Raw genomic sequence first — 24,314 nt, 5'->3', positions numbered from 1 at the left:
TATACCATTTGCCTATTAAAGTCATACTATTTGCTTGCTTATTTTTGAACCAGTGTATGATTCCTTCAAACTATTGATTCAGCCATCATCTACAAAATTGGACCAAGAAAAATCAACAATGCCTATAATTTTAGAAATGTATTCTGGATCTATCTTTATACCAGAAACAATAACGTAATATTACAAGCATATAAACAAGAAAAAGCAAGCAAACAGCTCAGGTCCAATGGAAAAATAGTTTATCATGGAAATTAAGATGCATTGGAGAATTTTTTGGTAGTCAAACACAAATGACAAAGAATTAAACATGAAAGTTGTATTTGAGTGAGTGGAAAGTAAAAGGACCATTTATAGGAAACATTGTAAAACAAGTGGAACAGAACCAGTAATCAAAGGCATACTTGAAGAAAACTTTTCACAGCTATAAAAAGACAATTATTCATGGCATAAGGATTCACTATATAACATACAAAATAGGTAAAAAGAGATGCATATTCTAGATATACTTTGAGAAATGTAATTACTGGATATTAATTTTATTTCTTTAACTTACTAATTAGTATTTAGGTAAAATATAAAACAGAAAATGCTCAAATATTAGGCTATCTCATATTTCCTGTCTACAACATGACATGAGAGGTGGTCACTGAATTTAAAGGGTTAAATATTATGATGTATAATTTTTATACCATTGAAATGCCATTAAATTATGAAAAAATAGAAATATAGACTCATAAATAATATCCTTAAAATATTTTTAAAATTTAGGAAATTTAAAGAGAAAATAAAAAATCCTTTTCAAAAAATATCTTGACGATATATTACAGCTAACTGAATGATGAAACAAAACTCAAAACTAAATTTAAGGAATATGAAGATAATGTCTGATGATGAGCATTGAAAAAAGTAAACATGTAGTTGAAGCTCAACTGAAAAGTAAGTTTACACAGTGGTTCGGAGTACGTGTTCTGGGAAGACAAAATGAGATTCACTTTATGGGACCAGTTAGAAATTTATGACCTTGGGCACTTACTTCCTCTAAGCCCCACATTACTTTTTCATAAATTGATATATTAATGGAACCAATCTCAGAATGTAATTTAGTGATCAAATAATACATTTTGTGTCCTACATAGTTCCTAGCCTAATATTTCTAATTAACATTGTTTAATTGTGGTGACCAAATGGTAATGGAGAATTATTCTTGAATGAAATCATATACATGAAAATAATAATGCAATCTCAAAAGTCTGGGTCTAAAATCCCAGACTGCATTACAAGAGATTAAGTGGAGTGAGGTGAGGATGGACCAATTGGCAGGGAAGAGCATTTTAAAATTATGGTAATGTACTAAGCTTACATTTATTTATGAGGTTTAAAATTAGATAAATTTAAGTTTGAAATATGTTGAAAAATATTTCAAATCACATGAGAAGATATATTTAAAGACAATACAAGTAGCAAAGCAGAATTTAAAAGATAAGAGAAGTACTAACAATGAGAATCATAAACTAAACAGAAAAAAAGAATAAAAATAAAGAATAAATTTTGTTAAAATACTTGGGTTTAGAGATTTTTTATATAGATACATAAAGCTAATATTTAAAAAGTCATAAATGTTGTATAATCATGACTGTCACATATATTTAGAGGAATATATGTCAAAGATGTATTTGCCTATTTATATCTGTAATGAAGGAACAGGTGAGATATAAAGCCTGTTTAAAGACTATTTAAGGAACTGATTATATACTATGGTTTGAAAGAAAGGTACTGGAATAAAATTGTGAGATTATATGCAAAATTGCTTAAAGTCCTAGATGGTAATAAAATGATAACTTTTCATGATAAATATATGAATCTTCTAGGATAAAAGTCAATTACTTCACCACCCTAAGATATTAATAAATTAACATGTAATTTCAGAACCTAAGTCCTGCTTAATAGTAAATAATTTATCTAAGGAAGTTACATTCCCCTTGTGAATTAAATACTCCATGGGTAGGCCTTTTATTTGGTTCATTAGCTTGACATTGAAAAAACATACATTCCTTCCTTTGCTTTATTCCCAAGTTTTGGATAATATTTCTTAACAGTGGATGCTACTATCATTCTCCAAACTACTACTTATTGAGTATTTATTTCCATGTGTTTTCAATACATAGAAAAGTTTATTTTACAAAAATGCATGAAAAAGCTAGGACATCCATTTTTAAAAACAAATTATAACTTTACTTTTTATTATTTATCAAAATAAGTTTCATGAATTATAAATGAAATGAACATTTAAAATATATTGATAAATAGTTTTAAAAGCTTGAGAAATCCTAAAGCATGGAAGCGATGATGTGATTACCTAAAAGTTTACAACATTGAAAGTGCCACAATTATATTTAAAAAGAGAATACTATGAACAAATATAATAGTGTGTTGATACTTTTCATAACATCTCATGAAATTTAGTTAATGTTCCAAAAAATATTATTAAAACTGTGAAAAATTCTTCAAGAGATGAGAATAACAGACTAACTTACCTGCCTCCTGATAAATCTGTATGCAAGTCAAGAAGCAATAGTTAAAACTAGACATGGAACAACAGACTGGTTCCAAATAGGGAAAGGAGTTCATCAAGGCTGTATATTGTCACCCTGGTTATTTAACTTATATGCAGAATGCATCATGCGAAATACTGGGCTGGGTGAAGCACAAACTGGAATCAAGATTGCCAGGAGAAATATCAATAACCTCAGATATGCAGATGACACCACCCTTATGGCAGAAAGTGAAGAAGAACTGAAGAGCCTCTTGACGAAAATGAAAGAGGAGAGTGAAAAAATTGGCTTAAAACTCAACATTCAGAAAACTAAGATCGTGGCATCTGGTCCCATCACTTCATGGCAAATAGATGGGGAAACAATGGAAACAGTAACAGACTTTACTTTTTTAGGCTCCAAAATCACTGCAGATGATGACCGCAGTCATGAAATTTAAAGATACTTGCTCCTTGGAAGAAAATCTAGGACCAATCAGACAGAATATTAAAAAGCAGAGACATTGCCAACAATGGTCCGTCTAGTCAAAGCTCTGGTTTTTCCAGTAGTCGTGTATGGATGTGAGAGTTGGACTATAAAGAAAGCTGAGTGCTTTTTGAACTGTTGTGTGAGAAGATTCTTGAGAGTCCCTTGGACTTCAAGGAAATCAAACCAGTCAATCCTAAAGGAAATCAGTCCTGAATATTCATTGGAAGGACTGATGCTGAAGCTGAAACTTCAATACTTGGACTACCTGATGCGAAGAACTGACTCCTTGGAAAAGACCCTGATGCTGGGAAAGATTGAAGGCAGGAGGAGAAGGGGATGACAGAAGATGAAACGGTTAGATGGCATCACTGACTTGATAGACATGAATTTGAGCAAGCTCCAGTAGTTGGTGATGGACAGGGAAGCTTGGCATGCTGCAGTCCATGGGGTTGCCAAGGGTCGGACACTACGGATCGAATGAACTGAACTGGACTGAAAGCTGTGAAAAGATAATCTAAAAAACAAAATATGAATAACCAATTAAAATATGTTCAATATCAATTAAACAAGATGTTAAATTTTTAAAATTTAACTCAAAGTTCCTGTGGGATTATAAATTAATACAAATTTATTGGGGAAGGATATTGACAAATGTTAATAAATCAAGCTTTTTAAAGCTCTCCTATTATTTGACCCAGTATGTCCACTTTCCTAATATTATTTATAAAAGAAATTTTGAAATAATCATTTTTCCAACAATAGGAATTATATAAATACATTATATTAATAATATATTAATCTGATAGAATGTTATGCAGCCAGTTAAATTAATATTGTATATTATATTAAGTGTATACTATTTTAAGTATATAATTAAGATTAAGTATATAATCTTATTTAAGTATAAGAGCATTGGAAGAGTTATATAAAATATTACAAATTTGAAGAAATTTATGATTACTCATAAAATATGTTTGAATTGTTTTCTATCTTCAGGGAAACCATTCAGTGTTCCAATGTTAAGTGTGATGTTTTTTACAGATACTATTTATCAGGCTGAGAAGCCTTGTTTCTACTTCTAATCTGAGGGTTGGTTTAGTCATGAATGAATTTTGGATTTTATTAATTTTTTGTATGTCTATTGAGATGAACATATTTGTCTATTAATATGGTCTGTCACATTAATTAATTTGGGGATGTTAAATCATCAAGGCATTGTTGGGAGTTGTTCTTGGTGCATAATCCATTTTTTATGTTTCCAGTTTAGTTTGCTAGTATTGTGTTGTAGATTATTGGATCCATATTAAAAAGTAACAGCAACTAATAGTTTTCTTTTGAGACTTTGGCTGGGATCATGGTAACAGTGGTCTCAGAGAGAAGTTGAGAAGTAGTACTTTCTCATGTTTTCTGGAGCAGTTTTTGAAGATTTGGTACTAATTCTTTGGATGTTTGGGAGAATTCACCAGTAAAGATATTTATGTTTGTGATTTTCTTTGTGTGAAGTTTTAATATTTTTATTGAGGAGTATTTTACATACAGCACTGTATTAGGTTCAAATGTACACAGAGTGATCAGATATTTGCATATGTTTCAAAATTATCACCACAATAAATGTCACCATACATAGTCACAGGTTTTTTTTCCTAGTGATAAGAATTTTAAAAATTTAACCTCTTAGCAAATTTCAAGTGTGTACTACAGTGTTAACTGTTGCCACTATACTATACATTACATACCCATATCTTATTTTATAACTGGAAGCTTATACCTTTTTACTCCTCTCATGCATTGTGCCCACTCCCCTCGCGTGGCAACCCTCAATCAATTATTTGTTTCTATGAACATTTTTTTTTGCTATTTATTTTTCAAATTTTACTATAACTGAGAATGTATCATATTAGTCTTTCTCTGTCTAACTTCTTTCATGGAGCATAATCCCCTATAGGTCTATCTATGTTATCACAAATGGCAGGATTTCATTCTTTTATATTGCTGAACAACATTCCATTTTGTACATACACCCCATCTTCTTTATCCATTCATCCATCAGTGGACACTTGTTTCCATTCCTTGGCTATTGTAAATAAAGCTTTAATGAACATGAAGATGAAAATATACTTTCAAGTTGGTGCTTTGCCTTCTAGAGATGAATACCCAGAAGTGGAAATTACTGAATCATTTGATAGCTGTATTTATTTTTTGAGAAAGCTTCGCTCCATACTGCTTTCCATAGTGGATGTTGCCACCAATAGTGCCTAAGGGTTGCCTTTTCTCCACTTTCTCCCCAACACCTGTTATTTCTTGTCTTTTTAATAATGGCCATTCTAACAGGTATGAGGTATGATATTTCATTGTGGCTTTGAGTTGCATTTCTCTGATAATTAGGATGTTGAGCATGTTTTCACAATCTGTTGGCCATCTGTATGTCTTCTTTAGAAAAATGTCTATTCAGAGCCTCTGCCCATTTTTCAATCAGATTTTTTTCGCTATTACACTGTATGAGTTCCTTATATATTTTGTATATTACTCTTTATCAGATATATGATTTATATATATATATTTTTTTCTCCTACTTAGTTGTTTTTTGATTTTTTTGATGGTATCCTTTGTGGTGCAGAAGCTTTTTAGATTGATGTAGTCTCACTTGTTTATTTTTGCTTTTATTGCCTTCACTTGCGGTGTCAAATCCAAAAATTAATTACTAAGATTAATGTCAAGGACCTTACCACCTATATTTTCTTCTAAGGTTTTTATGGTTTCAGGTTTTACATTCAAATTTTATCTATCTTGAGTTAATTTTTGTTGTTGGTGAAAGGTAAAGGTCCAGTTTCATTTTTTTGTATGAATGAAAAAGTTTCCCCAGCCTCGTTTATTGAAGAGAGCATCCTTTTCCCATTGTATATTCTTGACTCCTTCGTCTTAAATTAATTGACCACATAAAAGAGTCCAAAATGCAGTACTTGGATGCAATCTCAAAAACGACAGAATGATCTCTGTTCGTTTGCAAGGCAAACCAATCAATATCACGGTAATCCAAGTCTATGCCCCAACCAGTAACACTGAAGAAGCTGAAGTTGAACGGTTCTATGAAGACCTTGTAGGCCTTCTAGAACTAACACCCAAAAAAAATGTCCTTTTCATTATAGGGGACTGGAATGCAAAAGTAGGAAGTCAAGAAACACCTGGCATAACAGGCAAGTTTGGCCTTGGAGTACAGAATGAAGCAGGGCAAAGGCTAATAGAGTCTTGCCACGAGAATGCACTGGTAATAGCAAACACCCTATTCCAACAACACAAGAGAAGACTCTACACGTGGACATCACCAGATGGTCAACACCGAAATCAGATTGATTATATTCTTTGCAGCCAAAGATGGAGAAGCTCTATACAGTCCGCAAAAACAAGACCAGGAGCAGACTGTGGCTCAAATCATGAACTGCTTATTGCCAAATTCAGACTTAAATTGAAGAAAGTAGGGAAAACCACTAGATCATTCAGGTATGACCTAGATCAAATCCCTTATGAGTATACAGTGGTAGTGACAAATAGATTTAAGGGACTAGACCTGATAGACAGAGTGCCTAATGAACTATGGACAGAGGTTCGTGACATTGTACAGGAGACAGGGATCAAGAAAATCCCCATGGAAAAGAAATGCAAAAAAGCAAAATGGCTGTCTGAGGAGGCCTTACAGATAGCTGGGGAGAGAAGAGAAGTGAAAAGCAAAGGAGAAAAGGAAAGATATTCCCATCTGAATGCAGAGTTCCAAAGAATAGCAAGGAGAGATAAGAAAGCCTTCCTCAGTGATCAGTGCAAAGAAATAGAGGAAAACAACAGATTGGGAAAGACTAGAGATCTCTTCAAGAAAATTAGAGATACCAAAGGAACGTTTCATGCAAAGATAGGCTCAATAAAGGACAGAAATGGTATGGACCTAACAGAAGCAGAAGATATTAAGAAGAGGTGGCAAGAATACACAGAAGAACTGTACAAAAAAGATCTTCACAACCCAGATAATCACGATGGTGTGATCACTCACCTAGAGCCAGACATCCTGGAATGGGAAGTCAAGTGGGCCTTAGAAAGCATCACTACGAACAAAGCTAGTGGAGGTGATGGAATTCCAGTTGAGCTATTTCAAATCCTCAAAGGTGATGCTGTGAAAGTGCTGCACTCGATATGCCAGCAAATTTGGAAAACTCAGCAGTGGCCACAGGACTGGAAAAGGTCAGTATTCGTTCCAATCCCAAAGAAAGGCAATGCCAAAGAATGCTCAAACTACCGCACAATTGCACTCATCTCACATGCTAGTAAAGTAATGCTCAAAATTCTCCAAGCCAGGCTTCAGCAATATGTGAACCGTGAACTTCCAGATGTTCAAGCTGGTTTTAGAAAAGGCAGAGGAACCAGAGATCAAATTGCCAATATCCGCTGGATCATCGAAAAAGCAATTGTTCCAGAAAAACATCTATTTCTGCTTAATTGACTATGCCAAAGCCTTTGACCTTGTGGATCACAATAAACTGTGGAAAATTCTGAAAGAGATGGGAATACCAGACCATCTGACCTGTCTCTTGAGAAACCTGTATGCAGGTCAGGAAGCAACAGTTAGAACTGGACATGGAACAACAGACTGGTTCCAAATAGGAAAGGGAGTCCATCAAGGCTGTATATTGTCACCCTGCTTATTTAACTTATATTCAGAATAATCATGAGAAACGTTGGGCTGGAGGAAACACAAGCTGGAATCAAGATTGCTGGGAGAAATATCAATAACCTCTGATATGTGGATAACACCACCCTTATGGCAGAAAGTGAAGAAGAACTAAAGAGCCTCTTGATGAAGGTGAAGGAGGAGAGTGAAAAAGTTGGCTTAAAGCTCAACATTCAGAAAACTAAGATCATGGCATCTGGTCCCATCACTCCATGGGAAATAGTTGGGGAAACAGTGGCAACAAGTCAGACTTTACTTTTTTGGGCTCCAGAATCACTGCTGATGGTGATTGCAGCCATGAAATTAAAAGACGCTTACTCCTTGGAAGGAAGGTTATGGCCAACTTAGATAGCATATTTAAAAGCAGAGACATTACTTTGCCAACAAAAGTCCGTCTAGTCAAGGCTATGGTTTTTCCAGTGGTCATGTATGGATGTGAGAGTTGGACAGTGAAGAAAGCTGAGCGCCGCAGAATTGATGCATTTGAACTGTGGTGTTGGAGAAGACTCTTGAGAGTCCCTTGGACTGCAAGGAGATCCAATCAGTCCATCCTAAAAGAGATCAATCCTGGGTGTTCATTGGAAGGTCTGATGTTGAAGCTGAAACTCCAATACTTTGGGCACCTCATGCGAAGGGTTGACTCATTGGAAAAGACCCTAATGCTGGGTAGGATTGGAGGCGGGAGGAGAAGGGGATGACAGAGGATGAGATGGTTGGATGGCATCACCGACTCGATGAACATGGGTTTGGGTAGACTCCGGGAGTTGGTGATGGACAGAGAGGCCTGGCATGCTGCAATTCATGGGGTCGCAAAGAGTCGGACACGACTGAGCGACTGAACTGAACTGATACATGAATTTATTTCTGGGATCTGTATTCTATTCCACTGATCTATGTGTCTGTTTTTATTTAAGTACAATACTCTTTTGATTATTAAATTTTGAAGCAGGGAGCATAATATTTCCAACTTTGCTTTTCTTTCTCAAGATCGGTTTGTCTATTCAGGATTTTTTGTAGTTTCATACAAATCTTAGAATTATTTGTCATGTTTCTGTGAAAAAAGTCATTGGAATTTTGAAAGGAATTGCTTTGAATCTGTCAGTTTCCTTGGGTAGTGTGGATATTTTAACAATATTAATTCTTTCAATCCATGAGCATCTTTACACTCTATGTTATCTTCAATTTCTTTTAATCAATGTCAGTTCTTAGTGTACAGGTCTTCTTGGTTAAATCTATTCCTAGGCATTATATATTTTTGTTGCAATTGTAAATGTTACTGCTTTCTTAATTTCTCTGGCAGTTTGTTATTAGTGTATAGAAATGCCACATATTTCTATGTATTGACTCTGTATCCTGTGAATTTACTGAATTCAGTCATTAGTTCTAATTTTTGGTGGAATCTTAAGGGTTTCCTATTAATACTTATGTTCCATGTCAGCTGCAAATGTGTAGCGACAGTTTTACTTCTTTCTTTCCAATTTGAACGCTTTTTATTTCTTTTTCTTGCCTAATTGCTGAGCCTAATACTTCCAATACTATGTTGAATAAGAGTAATGAGAATGGGCATCATTGTCTTCTTTGTGATCATAGAGAAAAAGCTTTCGGTTTTTACCATTGAGTATTGTTAGCTGTCTAGAGTATGAAATGGCAACCCATTCCAATATTCTTGCCTGGAGAATTCCATGGACAGAGGGGCCTGGTGGGCTGCAGTCCATGGGGTTGAAAAGAGTCAGACACGACTAAGCAACTGATACACACACACCCACACATTGTTAGCTATTCTTTTGTTACATATGGCCTTTATTATGTTGAGGTATGCTTGCTCTATATCCAGTTTATTCATCCTAAATGGATGCTCAATTTTGTCAAATGCTTTTCCTGTACCCATTCAGAAGATGATCATATGATTTTTATCCTTTATTTTATTAATGTGGCATATCATATTTATTGATTTGGGCTTTTCAGTTATTCTTGAATCCCTATAATAAGTCCATTTTGATCATGGTGTTTGATTCTTTTAACATATTGTTGAATTTGGTTTGCTAATACTTTGTTCAGAATGTTCACACTTCTATTTATCAAGGATATTGGCAATTTTCTTTTCTTGTGGTATCTTTGAAAGTGAAAGTTGCTCAGTCCTGTCTCTTTGCAACCCCATGGACTATATAGCCCATGGAATTCTCCAGGCCAGAATACTGGAGTGGGTAATCTTTCCTGTCTCCAGGGGATCTTCCCAACCCAGGGATCGAACTTAGGTCTCCCGCATTTCAGGCAGATTCTTTACCACCTGAGCCACAAGGGAAGCCCAAGAATAATGGAGTGGGTAGCCTATCCCTTCTCCAACAGATCTTTCCGACCCAGGAATTGAACTGGCATCTGGTCCCGTAACTTCATGGCAAATAGATGGGGAAACAATGGAAACAGTGACAGACTTTATTTTTGGAGGGGCTCCAAAATCACTGCAGATGGTGACTGCAGCCATGAAAATAAAAGATGCTTGCTTTTGGAAGAAAAGTTATGACCAATCTAGATAGTATATTAAGAGCAGAGACATTACTTTACTAAAAAACGTCCGTCTAGTCAAAGCTATGGTTTTTCCAGTAGTCCGGTATGGATGTGAGAGTTGAACTGTAAAGAAAGCTGAGTGCCGAAGATCTGATGCTTTTGAACTGTAGTGTTGAGTAAGACTCTTGTGAGTCCCCTGGACTGCAAGGAGATCCAACCAGTCCATCCTAAAGGAAATGAGTCCTGAATATTCATTGGAAGGACTGATGCTGAAGCTGAAACTCCAATTATTTGGCCCCCTGATGCGAAGAACCAACTCATTGGAAAAGACCCTGATGCTGGGCATGACTGAAGGCGGGAGGAGAAGGGGACGACAGAGGATGAGATGGTTGGATGGCATCACTGACTCGATGGACATGAGTTTGAGTAAGCTCTGGGAGTTGATGATGGACAGGGAGGTCTGGCATGCTGCAGACCATGGGGTCTCAAAGAGTCGGACATGACAGCAACTGAACTGAACTGAACTGAACTCTTGCATTACAGGCAGATTCTTTACCAACTGAGCTATCAGGGAAGCTTGTGGTATCTTTGTCCAGGTTCATGTCAGAGTAATGCTGGTTTGTGAAATAAGTTTGAAAGTGTTCAATCTTGTTCTATATGATGGAAATGTTTGAGAAGGACAAGTACTAATTCATCTTTAAATGTTTGGTAGAATTCACTAGTGAAGCTGTTTGGTCTTGGACTTCTGTTTGTAGGGAGGCTTTTTTAATTACTGATTTAATTTGCTATGCTGTGCTACATCACTTCAGAGTTTGTGTCCAACTCTATGCGACCCCAAGGACTGTAGCTTGCCAGGCTCCTCTGTTCATGAGATTCTCCAGGCAAGAATACTGGAGTGTGTTCCAGGCCCTCCTCCAGGGGATCTTCCCAACCCAGGGATCCAACCTGGTTCTCTTATGTCTCCTGCATTGGCAGGTGGGTTCTTTACCATTAGCACCACCTGGGAAGTGATTTAACTTAATAACTAGGAATCAATCTGTTCAGATTTTCCATTTTTCATGATTTAATCTGGAAGGTTAGTTGTTTCTAGGAATTTATACATTTCTATAAGGTTTTCCAATTTGTTGGCATATAATTGCTCATAGTGTTTTCTTATGATCCTTTATATTTCTGTGGCTGTTGTAATATCTCTTTTTTCATTTCTGATTTTATTTGAGATTTCTGTTTTATTCTTGATGAATCTAGTTAAACTTTGTCAATTTTATTTTTTTCAAAGGACCAGAATTTAGTTCCATTGTTTTTTTCTATTATCTTTTTATATTCTATTTTACTTACTTCTGCTCTGATCTTCATTATTTCCTTCCTCCTACAAATTTTGGGCTTTGTTTTGCTTTATTTTTTTAGTTCCTTGGCCTGTAGAAATTGTTTATCTGAGATTTTTATTTGCTTGTTTCTTTAGGCATGTATCATTCTGAGCTTACATCTTAGAACCACATTTGCTGCGTCATAAATTCTGATATGTTGTATTTTTGTTTGTCTCAAGGTATGTTTTGATTTTGTTTTTCATTTCTGTTGCTGAACCCCTCTATTGTATTTTTCAGTTCAGATATTGTACTCTTTAAGTTCTGTGACTTCCTTATATTTTCTTTAATGTTCTCACTTTGTTCATCTAGTCTTCTCTCAAGTTTGTTTAGCATCTTTATGATCATTACTTTTAATTCTTTACGAGGTGAATTGCTTATCTCTGTTTCATTAATTTTTTGAGGGTTTATCTTGTTCTTTGTTTGAAATGCATATCTCTGTTGCCTCATTTATATTGGGCTTCCCTTGTGGCTCAGCAGGTAAAGAATCTGCCTGCCATGCAGGAGACCCGAGTTTGATCCCTGGGTTGGGAGGATCCCCTGGAGAAGGGAAAGGCTACTAGCTCCAGTATTCTGGCCTGGAGAATTCCATGGATTGTATAGTCCACGGGGTCGCAAAGAGTTGGACACGACTGAGGGACTTTCACTTTTATTTTCATTTATATTGACCCTCTGTCTGTTTCTGTATAGTAAATGAAAGAGTTACTTCTCCCAGTCTTGAAGGGCTTTCCTTATGTAGGCCTTACTGTTTAATCTTGCTCTAGCTTTTGATTGTCTCCAAACTTTTGTGATTGTCTAAGAAGATGATTTTATTTTTAATAGATTTCAGTAGTTGAAGGTGTGCCAAGACCAGACAATGTCCCACCGAGATTCAGGCTGATTGGAGGTCAGACTCTCAAACAACATCTTTTAAAGAATGCAAATATATACAGGTCTGCAGGACCACATGCTAAGCCCCACTGGTCCCCAGAGCTAGGTGATCCAGAGGTGTCCCATGGGCAGCAGTCACAAAAATTAGGGCTCCAATTAGGCGCAGAAGCTTTATTTTCTGTGAAATACCAGTGAACTATAGAGCTATAGAGAGGCAGAGGAAATGTGCAAAGATGCTGTTCACCACCCTATGTACCCTGAAAGCATTTCCATAAATTTTAGGTATGTGCCAAACATGAAGCCTGCCCCTAAGACTGAAGCTCCAGAAGTAGCAACTAGACTTCTTTCATGGAAAGGCTGGAGAATGTTTCAGTCTGTTTTCTGTGCAATGCCCTGGGGATGGTAGCCTGCCAAAAATTGTCTCTTTGATTGTTATAGTCCCATGGGACTCTGAAATGCAAGTGCCCCTGGCCATCAGAATCATGCAATCAAGGAGAATCTCTCAAATAGTGTCTGCAAATAGCAGGGACCCAGATATATCAATACTACAATAGCTCCCCTCTGAGAGATGCGAACACTCTGGACTGTGGCAGAGGGACAGTGGGTGGATAGTGCCCACCATCTGACATCTCAGGAAAGGTTTACCACTGGCTATTAGATGTATGTTTAATTAGAAGCCTCCCCCTCAGGCTGTAGCTATGATGCTAAGCTAATAAGCCTCTTTCCAGAAAGACTGAGCTCCTGGGACCGTTGCCTTTTGTTGTGTCCTGGGGGTGGTAGTTGTTTAAGAACTCTTTCAGTGTTGATTATAGTCCTGAGACATATAAGTATAAGCCCCACTGGCCACCAGAGCCAGGTGATAGTGAGATGCCCCTTCTAGCAGTCACGAAAATCAGGGTACTAGAGAAGGATATAAACTTCTTTGTGTAAGATGCTAGCAATCTGGAGTGAGACAAAGGGAGAGTGAAAATACTGAATTAACCAGCTCCTGTTATCTTAGAGCCCCTCATTAAGTCCCTACAATGTGCCAAACCAGAAGCCTGCCCCTTAGGCCAAAGCTAGACAAGCACATAAGCCTTTTCCTCAGAAAGGCTGGAGTGTGTTTCAGTTTTCCATCTGCGCAGTGCCCTGGGAATAGTAGTCAGTCACGAATTATCACTCCAATTGTTACAGTGCCATGAGACCAAGAAGTACAAGTCCCTGTAGTCTCCAGAGCCAAGCAATCAAAGGGCATCCCCTGGGTGGCAGTCACAAAAACAGGTCATCAAATATGAGTAGAAGCTTCCTGCTAGGGAGGTATTGGTATTCTGGAAGATGGCGGAAGAGAGTGCAAAGATGCTACCCACTGGCTGAACTGAGGCAGGGGGGAAGTAAAATGATACCACTTGATGAAAAAATGGTAAATGAAAAAAGGAAAAGAGAGAAAAACTTTTTTAAAAAAGAATAAAAGAGAAAAAGGAAAGAAAAAAGGAAAATAAAAAGTGGAAGAAAATGATGGCACCTTCCCTAGCTTTAGTTAAGCAGAGAGAGAGCACAGAAGATGGTACCGGTCAGTTGGAGCATAGATATGGCACCCATGGAAAGGAAAAAAAAAAAGAAAGAAACAAAAAAAAAAGGTGTCTGCTGGCTCTAGCAAGGCCTTAAGGCACCTTAAGGCATTGAGAAAGTGGGAAGATGTCACCCACCAGCTCCTGTCCCTGGAGAGTATCCCAGCAGGCACCTGCCCCTTAGACAATTGCTTTAAATTTGGAAAACAAGTCTCTTTCACATAAAGTCTGGGCACCTTTCAAAAGACTATTTCTACACCGGATCCTACTGTGAGTCAGTTTGTTCATGGGCCCTCTAAGGGACGTTCTTCAGTTTACCATGTGGGCTATGAGTTCCACTGGTCATCAAAGCCAGAGGTTTTGGGCTCTTGTCTGTCTTGCTGTTCTCAGAAGTTAGGGAGCCAGATTTTGGGTAAAACACTTTGCTCCTCAGGGAGAAATTCTGGGTTTTGAGCTCCCTCCCAGTTGTAAGTCACTGCACTGGGGATGGGGTTTATGATGAGATTATTATGTCTTAAACTTTCCTGCCCACTTCCATTTGGTTCTCCTCTCCCTTGCTGATCTGAAGTGGTTACTTTGCTAGGTTTTAGGGTTTAAGAGTTAACTGTTCCAATTATAGCTATAAATTTAGTGTCTGTGGAAAGTGGTGAGTTATGGATTTTTCAGTCTTCATCTTGAACTGAGAACAGTGTGTAGTTTTTAAATTACTAATTCCATCTTTTCTTGTTACAGGCCTATTTAAATTTGCTGTGTCTTATTGAGTGAAATTCAGTAATTTGTGTCTTTCAGTAATTTCTGTAGTGACACCTTTTCCCACCATTTGTTTTTAAATTATGGTGTATAGTGGTGTATAGTTTTCATAGCATTTTATAATCTCTTGTATTTCTTAAGATTGTTAATGATGTTCTCTCTGTAATTCCTGAGTTTATGAATTTGAGACTTCTCTTATTTTTCTTGATCAATCTAGCTAAAATTTTTACCAACTTTATTGTTTTTTTCTGGAACCACCTTTTGGTTTAGCTGACTTTTCTATTCTCTACTAAATTTAGTTCTGCTCAGTTTTCAATTCTTTCTCTCTGTTTACATTCATTTTAGTTTTTTTTTTTTTTTTCTAGTTTCTAGATATGAAAGGTTAGGTTGTTGATTTAATATCATTCTTTTTAAAACATTAATATACTTTGCTTTTTGGAGAATCTTTGGGTTCACAGCAAAACTGAGTGGAAAATACAGAAAGTTTACCACCTAGACCATCTTCTCTCCCCTTCCCACCCACAACCTCTGCCACTACTAAAAAATGTGACACATTGGTTACAATCAATGAACCAATACTGTTAAGTCATTATCAATCAACTTTCATAAAACCTAATAGAGAAACATATCATATCTATGGGTCAGGAGATTTAATTTTATTAAGATGTCAGTTTTCTACTAGGTGCCCTATAGGATCCATACAATCCCAAAAAGATCCCAATAGGCTTCTTTGTAGAAATTAATGAGAAAATTCTAAAATCCGTATGAAAATACAAATACCCTAGAGCAACAAAAATGACTTGAAACAGAGGGATGAAATTGAAAGACTAATTCTGCCTAATTCTAAAGCAAATACTTTCTTTTAATATTTTAAGGAAATTTGTTCTTGCTTACTTCTTGACCTGCATACAGATTTCTCAGGAAGCAGATAAGGTGGTCTCATATTCTCATCTCTTTAAGAATATTCCAGTATGCTGTGATACACATAAAGACTTTAGCATAGTCAATAAAGGAGAAGTAGATGTTTTTCTGGCACTCTCTTGCTTTTTCAGTGATCCAACGGATGCTGACAATTTGATCTCTGGTTCCTCTGCCTTTTTTAAAACCAGCTTTAACATTTGGAAGTTCATGGTTCACTTACTATTGAAGCCTGGCGTGGAGAATTATGAGCATTACTTTGCTACTGTGTGAGATGAGTGCAGTTGTGCGGTAGTTTGAACATTCTTTAGCATTGCCTTTCTTTGGGATTGGAATGAAAACTGACCTTTTCCAATCCTGTGGTCACTGCTGAGTTTTCCAAATTTGCTGGCGTATTGAGGGCAGCACTTTCACAGAATCATCTTTCAGGATTCAAAATAGCTCAACTGGAATTCCATAGCCTCCACTAGAATTGTAATGATGGTTCCTAAGGCCCACTTAAATTCGCCTGGCTCTAGGCGAGTGATCACACAATCGCAGTTATCTGGGTCATGAAGAACTTTTTTTGTATCGTTCTTCTGTGTATTCCTGCCACCTCTTCTTAGTATCTTCTGCTTCTGTTAGGTCCATATCATTTATGACCTTTATATACCAGATCACCTTACCTGCCTCCTGATAAATCTGTATGCAGATCAAGAAGCAAGTTAGAACTGAATATGGAACAACAGTCTGGTTCCAAATCGGGAAAGAAGTTTGTGGGGAAAGAAGGCTGTATATTGTCACCCTGCTTATTTAACTTATATGCAGAGTACATCATGAGAAATTCTGGGCTGCATGAAGCACAAGCTGAAATCAAGGTTGCTGGGAAAATTATCAATAATCTTAGATACGCAGATGATGCCACCATTATGGCAGAAAGCGAAGAAGAGCTAAAGAGCCTCTTGATGAAAGTGAAAGAGGAGAGTGAAAAAGTTGGCTTAAAACTCAACATTCAGAAAACCAAGATCATGGCATCTGGTCCCATCACTTTATGGCAAATAGATGGGGAAACAGTAGAAACCGTGAGAAACTTTATTTTGGGGGGCTCCAAAGTCACTGCAGATGTTGACTGCAGCCATGAAATTAAAAGCTGCTTGCTCCTTGGAAGAAAACCTAGGACCAAACCAGATAGCATATTAAAAAGCAGAGACATTACTTTGCCAACAAAGGTCAGTCTAGTCAAAGCTATGGTTTTTCCAGTAGTCATGTATGGATGTGAGATTTGGACTATAAAGAAAGCTGAGCACAGAAGAATTGATGCTTTTGAACTGAGGTGTTGGAGAAGACTCTTAAGAGTCCCTTTGACTGCAAGGAGACCCAACCAGTCAATTCTAAAGGAAATCAGTCCTGAATATTCATTGGAAGGACTGATGTTGAAGCTGAAACTCCAATATTTTGGCTACCTGATGTGAAGAACTAACTCCTTGGAAAAAACCCTGATGCTGGGAAAGATTGAAAGCAAGAAGAGAAGGGGATGACAGAGGATAAGATGGTTGGATGGCATCATCGCCCTGATGGACATGAGTTTGAGTAAGCTCTGGGAGTTGGTGATGGACAGGGAAGCCTGGCATGCTGCAGTCCATGGGGTGGCAGAGTCAGACACGACTGAGCGACTGAACTGAACTGACTCTTGCTTACATTGTTTTTGATAAGAAATCTGCTTTTATTCTTCTCCCTGTGTCTCTACATGTCTGTTTAATTCCGACTGCTTCTAAGATTTTCCTCTAATCTCTAATTTTGAGCAATTCGGTGATGATATGTCTTGACTTCACTTTATTTTTGTACCTGCAATTTTTAGAGCTTATTGGATATCTGTATTTAAACTTCTTACAGAATTTGGAAAACATTTGTTCATTATTCTACAAATTCTTTTTTTCTGTCTTCCATCCCCCTTATCTCTTTTGGGGACTCCACACATATATCTTAGGTCCTTTGAAGTTGTCACAGCTTATATTTTTTTAAAGAGCTCTATGTAGTTTAATTCATATGCCAAAGAATTCAATAAATTATATGATCCAATGGTTTTTAGCATTCATCTCAGTAAAGAATCTGCCTGCAATGCAGGAGAGCCAGGTTTGGTTCCTGGGTCAGGAAGATCCCCTGGAGAAGGAAATGGCAACCCATTTTAGTTTCCTTGCTTGGAGAATCCCATGGATAGAGGAGCCTGGCGTGGGCTCACAAGAGTTGGACATGACTGAGCAACTAAACCACTACCACCTATGAATACACTAAAAACCACTGAGCTATTATAGTCTAGAAACATTGAACCGTTTTTAATTTAAAATTATTGTTCTGTGTGCTTCATTTTAGATAGATTCTTTTCCAGTGTTTTCAAGGTCAGTATTTTTTTTCTTTTCTTTTGCAATATATAATCCACAAGTAATCTCATCTAGTATATTTTTCATTTTAGACATTAGAGTTTTCATATCTAGAAGCTTGATTTGGATGTTTTATGTATTCTCTACCTCTCTACTTAACTTTTTAAACATATGGAATAAAGTTACAATGATTATTTTAATAACAGTGTTTGCTATTTCTAACATCAGTTCTGCATAAGTTTTAATTGGGTGATTTCTTTCTTATCATTGTATATCTTCTTTATTATAAATTGTAAAAATTCACCTTTTTGAATGCTGAATATTTTTATATTTTTAGGAATATTTTTGTGTTTATTTAAGTATTAACAAAAATTTGATCTTTTTTTAAGGTGTTTTTAAGTGGGACCAGAACCACTTTTAATCTAGAGCTAGATTAACTTAGACAAAACCCTCATGTGAGCCACCCTGTACCCATTTATTATGAAATTTTTCTAGGCTGAAGGGAGGGAATAGGTAAATTCATGGTCTTGAATGATCACAAGTATTGTTTCTTCTAATTTTTTAGGGTGATTCTTTATCCACCATTGGATATTTTCTTCATTTTCATGTCCTTCTTAGTACTCAGTTAAGTATTCCACCAGATCTCTGGTGTTTTCTCTGTATGCATCTTTCTCATATTTGGTACACTTTCCTGCAAATTTGTCTTGTTCTCTTCAGACCCCCACCTCTGATATTCACATCAAGGATTCTTTCAGGTTCTGTATTGGTACCTAAAAACTCTCTCAAAGCTTTAAACTGGAGGTAACCTTAGCATGGACCTCATTTGTTTTCGGTTCATCAAGGATCACTGTTCATCATTTCTCGATAGTCAGTGTCTTCAAAACCGTTACCTTTTGTCCATTTTTTGGGTTGTTTCCATCAGTTAGGTAATCGGATCTCTTTTCTTCAGTTTTGGCCAAAGACAAAAGTGTCCTCTTTGGTGATTTTTACTTGGCCTTTTACTTGAATAATGTGAAATTGGGCCACATGGTGAGAAGCATAAAAGCAATTAATAAACCTCCAATTTTTCATAGTATTTTCTTTACCAATTATCTATGCGTGTGTACATGCTAAGATGCTTCAGTTGTGTCCGACTCTTTGCGACCCAATAGACTGTAGCCCACCAGACTCTTCTGGGATTCTCCAGGTAAGAATACTGGAGTGGGTTGCCATGCCCACCTCCTGGGCCTCTTCCCAACCCACGGATCAAACCTGTGTCTCTTACATCTCCTGCTTGGCAGGCAGGTTCTTTACCACTAGAGCCACCTGGGAAGCCCAACTTATCTATATCAGAATAAAGTTATCTTTACAAGTTTATAGAGAAAATATACTACCTTTGTTTAAAAGTAACCTTAGTCACTGTCTGAAAATCCATGACTAATACCAGCCTCACTTTTCCTAAAATTTCATCGAAACTCATCGACTTCATTTTTCATGCTCCCTAATAGTAGCTGTTAATAGTCTCTGATTATAAAAACAGATGGTATATATGCATGGTGTAAATAAAATCAATATTTTCTACTCAGTCTGAGATAATGTAAACTCTTGTCCATGCTGTTCTGTAGGCCTGGCATCTACTGCTCACAATTTAGTTTTGTTTTGTTTTTTCTAATACTTTTGTTCCAGTATTTTTTAAAACCATTTTGATTAGAACTGTTATGCCATGAGCTTTTCAAGAACCTTTGTTTTTTAAAGAAAAAATTGTAACATCAGTTGTAGCTGACCTAGATGCTAAAATGATGATACAATATTTATATTATATTGAGAACTGTCCTTTATAATGCAATTCACTCTTTGACCATTTGTCCATATATTAACATTGCTGGATGACATTGAAGCCCTTTCTATACTTAATACTCAGCAATTTAAGCTTTGGCTCAATCTGTGTAGGCAGTGACTGGAAGGAGTTATCAGATGCTGATGGGTTGTTGGGGAGACAGGAACTTATAAAAGAAGAAAAGGATGGAAGCTAGGTCACTGTTCATGCTGTGCCCTGGACATTATTCTAAATCAAAAGAAGTTGCTGTATTTCTGACCTCTACATAGAGACAGAGATAAACCTTAAAATTTTATTTTATTGTGAAAACTTGAAAATTGAAAGCAGGAATGATAAAGGCAGGCATAGACTAACATTCAAGAAAAAGATTGGCGTTTCTTAATTATCTTTGGCTATTTCTTGCAATGTATGCTATGCCATCAAATTTATATAACAGAGAGGTGCACAAAGGTCATTTGCTTAAATTTTAATTGGAGACTTAAGAACGTATCTCTAATTTTTCATAGTATATAAATGATGATTTAAAAATTGCTGAAATAAGCTCATTTACTGAGCTAAAATGAAATAAAAGGAGCCAGAATGTACACAAAGTTTTGCTTTAAATAGTGATCAAATATTAATAGATCATTTCATGTTTAACACATAACAATAAACTGCCTTTAACATGTTTTATGTTGATCAAAGTTTTGATGGTGGAACTGACTTTGATATTTAAACCTTTATAATGAGTATATTTAATGTTAAAATACCTTTTGTAACATTTCATTGAGTTTATTGAGTAGTTCACACACTGATTTAATATTCCTTTGCTTTGGTATATGTGTGAATGTTTATCTACAGTTCATCATGTATAAACTTTTTAAAAAATTTCCTGACAGTGTTTAAAACTCTTATCTATAGAAGACTCATATACCATACACTAGTTCTCAATTTATTATTAAATACCTTTATTAATCCAATGTAGGAATTTAAGAATTTCAGCACTAACTTGAGAGAGTTTATTATTTTAAAAAAGACATCTTAAGGACAAAACAGTTACATATGTCTTTTGTCTTGTTTTTATTTCTTGTATTTCTTTGATGCCATGCACCAGTGCTGGCTCTCTGAGAGCCAGACACAAAATGAGAGTGACATATTGAACACATGGATATCAAGGATGTGGTTACCTTAGCAACAGGAAGCATATAAAAGCCCTCAGAACTTCCATTCCTACTCCTGGGATATTTCAGAGTTTCAGATACCATAAATCCTAATGAAGATGATGTCTATAAAAGACAGCACAAACATTAAAGTATTATAATGTAAAAATGACCCCAGTTTTTCTCACAGGAACAAGTTAGTAATTTATAATCCACCCTCTTCCTGAGAACAGTTTAGTGGTGGTCTAAGCCAAAGGAAGAACAACACTTATAGAGCTTATATTCTATAAAAGTAGAAGCTATATTAAGTTTTGTGGATTTATACACGTCTACAGAATTTGAAGTTCTTAGGTTTTGAAAAATGTGTTAGATTAGCATTAATTTTAATTCATTGAGTAATAAAACGTATTAAGATTCTGAATTACTATAGAAATGACTTTGGAAGAAAAGTAGGTTTGTTCTTACAGATAGTTGAACTATGGGAATTTGATCTGTCACTGGAGGAGAAAGCCCTTCTTGAAGTTTTGCCAAAGTAAAAATAAGATTTCTCTTTAGCAATCAAATGCTGCTTTCAACCCTACTGGATATCACTAAAAGAGTCTTGTTTGTGTTTTAATGTTCTAGATCTGTCTATTTTACCAAATTAACTTGCTATTACTTTCTCTTGCTGATATTTTTGTTTGTCATGATATCTGTGTTTTCTTCTAGTTGAAAAAAGACTAGTAATAGCTTTCCACAGGTAAAGTCTCTCTCTCTCTCATGCTCTCTTTACTTCTTTCTTTTTGTCTGATTGTGTATTAAATGGTGCATGCTACTCACACACATGAAGTGAATTGACCATTTTCCTCTGTGAAAAATAATTTGGTTTTTAAATTTGTTAAACAGTGTGGTATATTTGAACTCTTGATTTCTCATATTACTTGAATTTTAGCCAACAAACACCTTAATTGTTGGAAAATTCAGTGGTGAATCAACTATCATCTAGCATTTTTTGACAAGTCTATATGACGAATTGAACCTAAGATTTCAGAGTTTAATAGATATGTTTACTTTCTATTCATCTAAACTTTTTGAGTTTGCACCTTATAGAAGTTAAATGATCTTAAAGCAAAGTGCCTACGACCTATTACCCTGAATCTCGTCAGAAATCTCTTCACTGATTTATGACTTACAGTTATGTTATGCTATCAGGATTTATGGAAGATCAATACAGGAATCACCTACGTGAAATACAGTCTGTGTCTTTACAAAACTTAGCTTCAAAATTTTAGCCACTGTTATACAAGAAATCATACAATAGATTTTTTCTTAATTTAGATTCAGAAATTTTCATCTCTGTCAATTTATTTGTGTATGTCTTTTGTCAGAAAATGACAACTGTATAAATCGATATTTTTTTAAATGTTAGCCCTCAGAAATTGTAAACAGTTTGGTGAGTTGTGATATGACTTGTTGAGTATACACTATATACCAGAACCATTTCTAAGCATCTTTCGCATATTGATCCTAGGTCTCACAGCTACCCTAGGAGATTGGAGCCGTTCTTATCTCCATTTTACAGAGGAGAATATTGAGATAAAAAGAGGGACGCACATGTTGTAAGTAGGAGCCATGACCTAGATTAAGACATTGTGACTGTTGGGATATTTTTGTTAAAGACCAGCCACCTTCCTGTGAGGTAGTGATGAAGTGAGCCCGCTTTCTCTTTTCTCCTTCTGTATCTGAGAGGCACCACCACACAGCATAGTGATTCTGAAAGCACTCTTTCTGAACCAGCAGAAGCATCATGTGAGAACTTGTTCAAAATGCACATTCTTGGGCCCCAACTAAGACATCCTGAATCAGAAACCTGGGGTAGGAGGTCTGCAATGCATGTTTCAGGAAACACTCCAAAAGATCCTGTTGCACTTACACATCTAAAAACCAATGACATGTAAGAAAGAATAAGAGAATTTTGGTAGTTAAATGTCTCTGAATTCAAGTCCTGCAGCCACTGCTCTGTAGTTGTTAAGATTTGAATGAATTAGTTAATCTTTCTCAGTCTACTTCTTGATAAATGAAACCAAGATAATAAGTCTGTTGGATTTTTCATGAAGAATTAGCTATTGCTTGCTATTCAATTTTACTCTTTATCATCATACTTAATATTATATATTGATCTTGTGTTTAAAATATATAGTATTAAATAAATACAACAATCAGGTTCAGCACCATATATAATAAATCACATACACCGAGTACTATGTAAAATTTTCATATATTCTCACATTTTGTAAGTGATTATGTATCTAAAACTTTAAAATTATATATATATGTATAGTTTTATAGCACACTATGATATATTTCCATTTTATCAAATTAAGAAATCATTATTATCACCATTATAGAAAATGGAACCTTACAAGCAGGTGTTTTCATACATGCCTCTTACATACTACTTTCAGTCCGTTAAACATAGACAATTTTATATATGAATATTTGCATTTTTGGTTAGCATCTCATACCATTGAGTGAAAAAGTTAGAAAGCATTAAATTTCTAATACATTTCATCCATTTATCGTGGTAAATCAAAATCATAATCTTTCCTATCCTATCCTAGGAGGTACTATCAATATAACATTTCAGGCATGAATAGATGAATTGGTGTTTTACGTCTGGCTATTGGTATAACTTAGAACATATTGGTAGTGGCTAAAAGTTATCATCATCCAATGTCAGCTTGCTACCCAGGGAGAAGTGAATTGTTTGATCTCTGTCCAATTCCCAAGGTATTAGTCTATGTCTCAGAACACCACCATCACAATAATCACAAATTGGCACTTGAGGTAGCATTCTCAGCCTGGAGGCCAAGAAATAAAGGAGAAGGACTCTTCTCCTGCTTGACCTCGAGGAGCTTTGCAACACAGCAGGGAAGAGCAGTGGGACTGTCACAGCCTATTTAGCAATCTATGATTCTACATTGATTATTATTGGTTAGCTAAAATCTATACACTTTACGTGGGTCTAGGAAAAGTCTATTTTATATTTCTTTATAACTGATGCAAACCAAATATTTTTCAGACAGACAGCACCATCATTAAAATTACTATTATCATATCATACTTTCATGTAAACACCCTAGAGAAAATTTGACCAAATATTTTTCAGACAGATGGCACCATCATTAAAATTACTATTATCATATCATACTTTCATGTAAACACCCTAGAGAAAATTTGATGGGAACAATATCTTCCTGAGATAGATCATCTTGGAAATTATTAAGCCCAATTTGTTGGTATGTGAAATAATAAGAGAAAGTTTGGGGCTTTAAAAA

The 24,314-nt window shown here is 35.9% G+C and overlaps 1 protein-coding gene across 1 annotated transcript in view; it reads left to right on the top strand.

Annotated features, from left to right (window-relative positions):
- LOC145521610 (uncharacterized) overlaps positions 1 to 24,314 on the top strand; it is a 361,851-nt gene that overhangs the window by 243,276 nt on the left and 94,261 nt on the right. The window contains exon 8 of the mRNA XM_081530353.1: positions 22,508 to 22,595. The gene's annotated coding sequence lies outside the window, so the exon portion shown is untranslated. The remainder of the gene's footprint in view (positions 1 to 22,507; positions 22,596 to 24,314) is intronic.

Source organism: Giraffa tippelskirchi, chromosome 9 (assembly GCF_054371585.1).
Source record: "Giraffa tippelskirchi isolate mGirTip1 chromosome 9, T2T-mGirTip1v1.2.pri, whole genome shotgun sequence".
NCBI lineage: Eukaryota > Metazoa > Chordata > Mammalia > Artiodactyla > Giraffidae > Giraffa > Giraffa tippelskirchi.
This window is presented reverse-complemented; position numbering and strand designations above follow the sequence as displayed.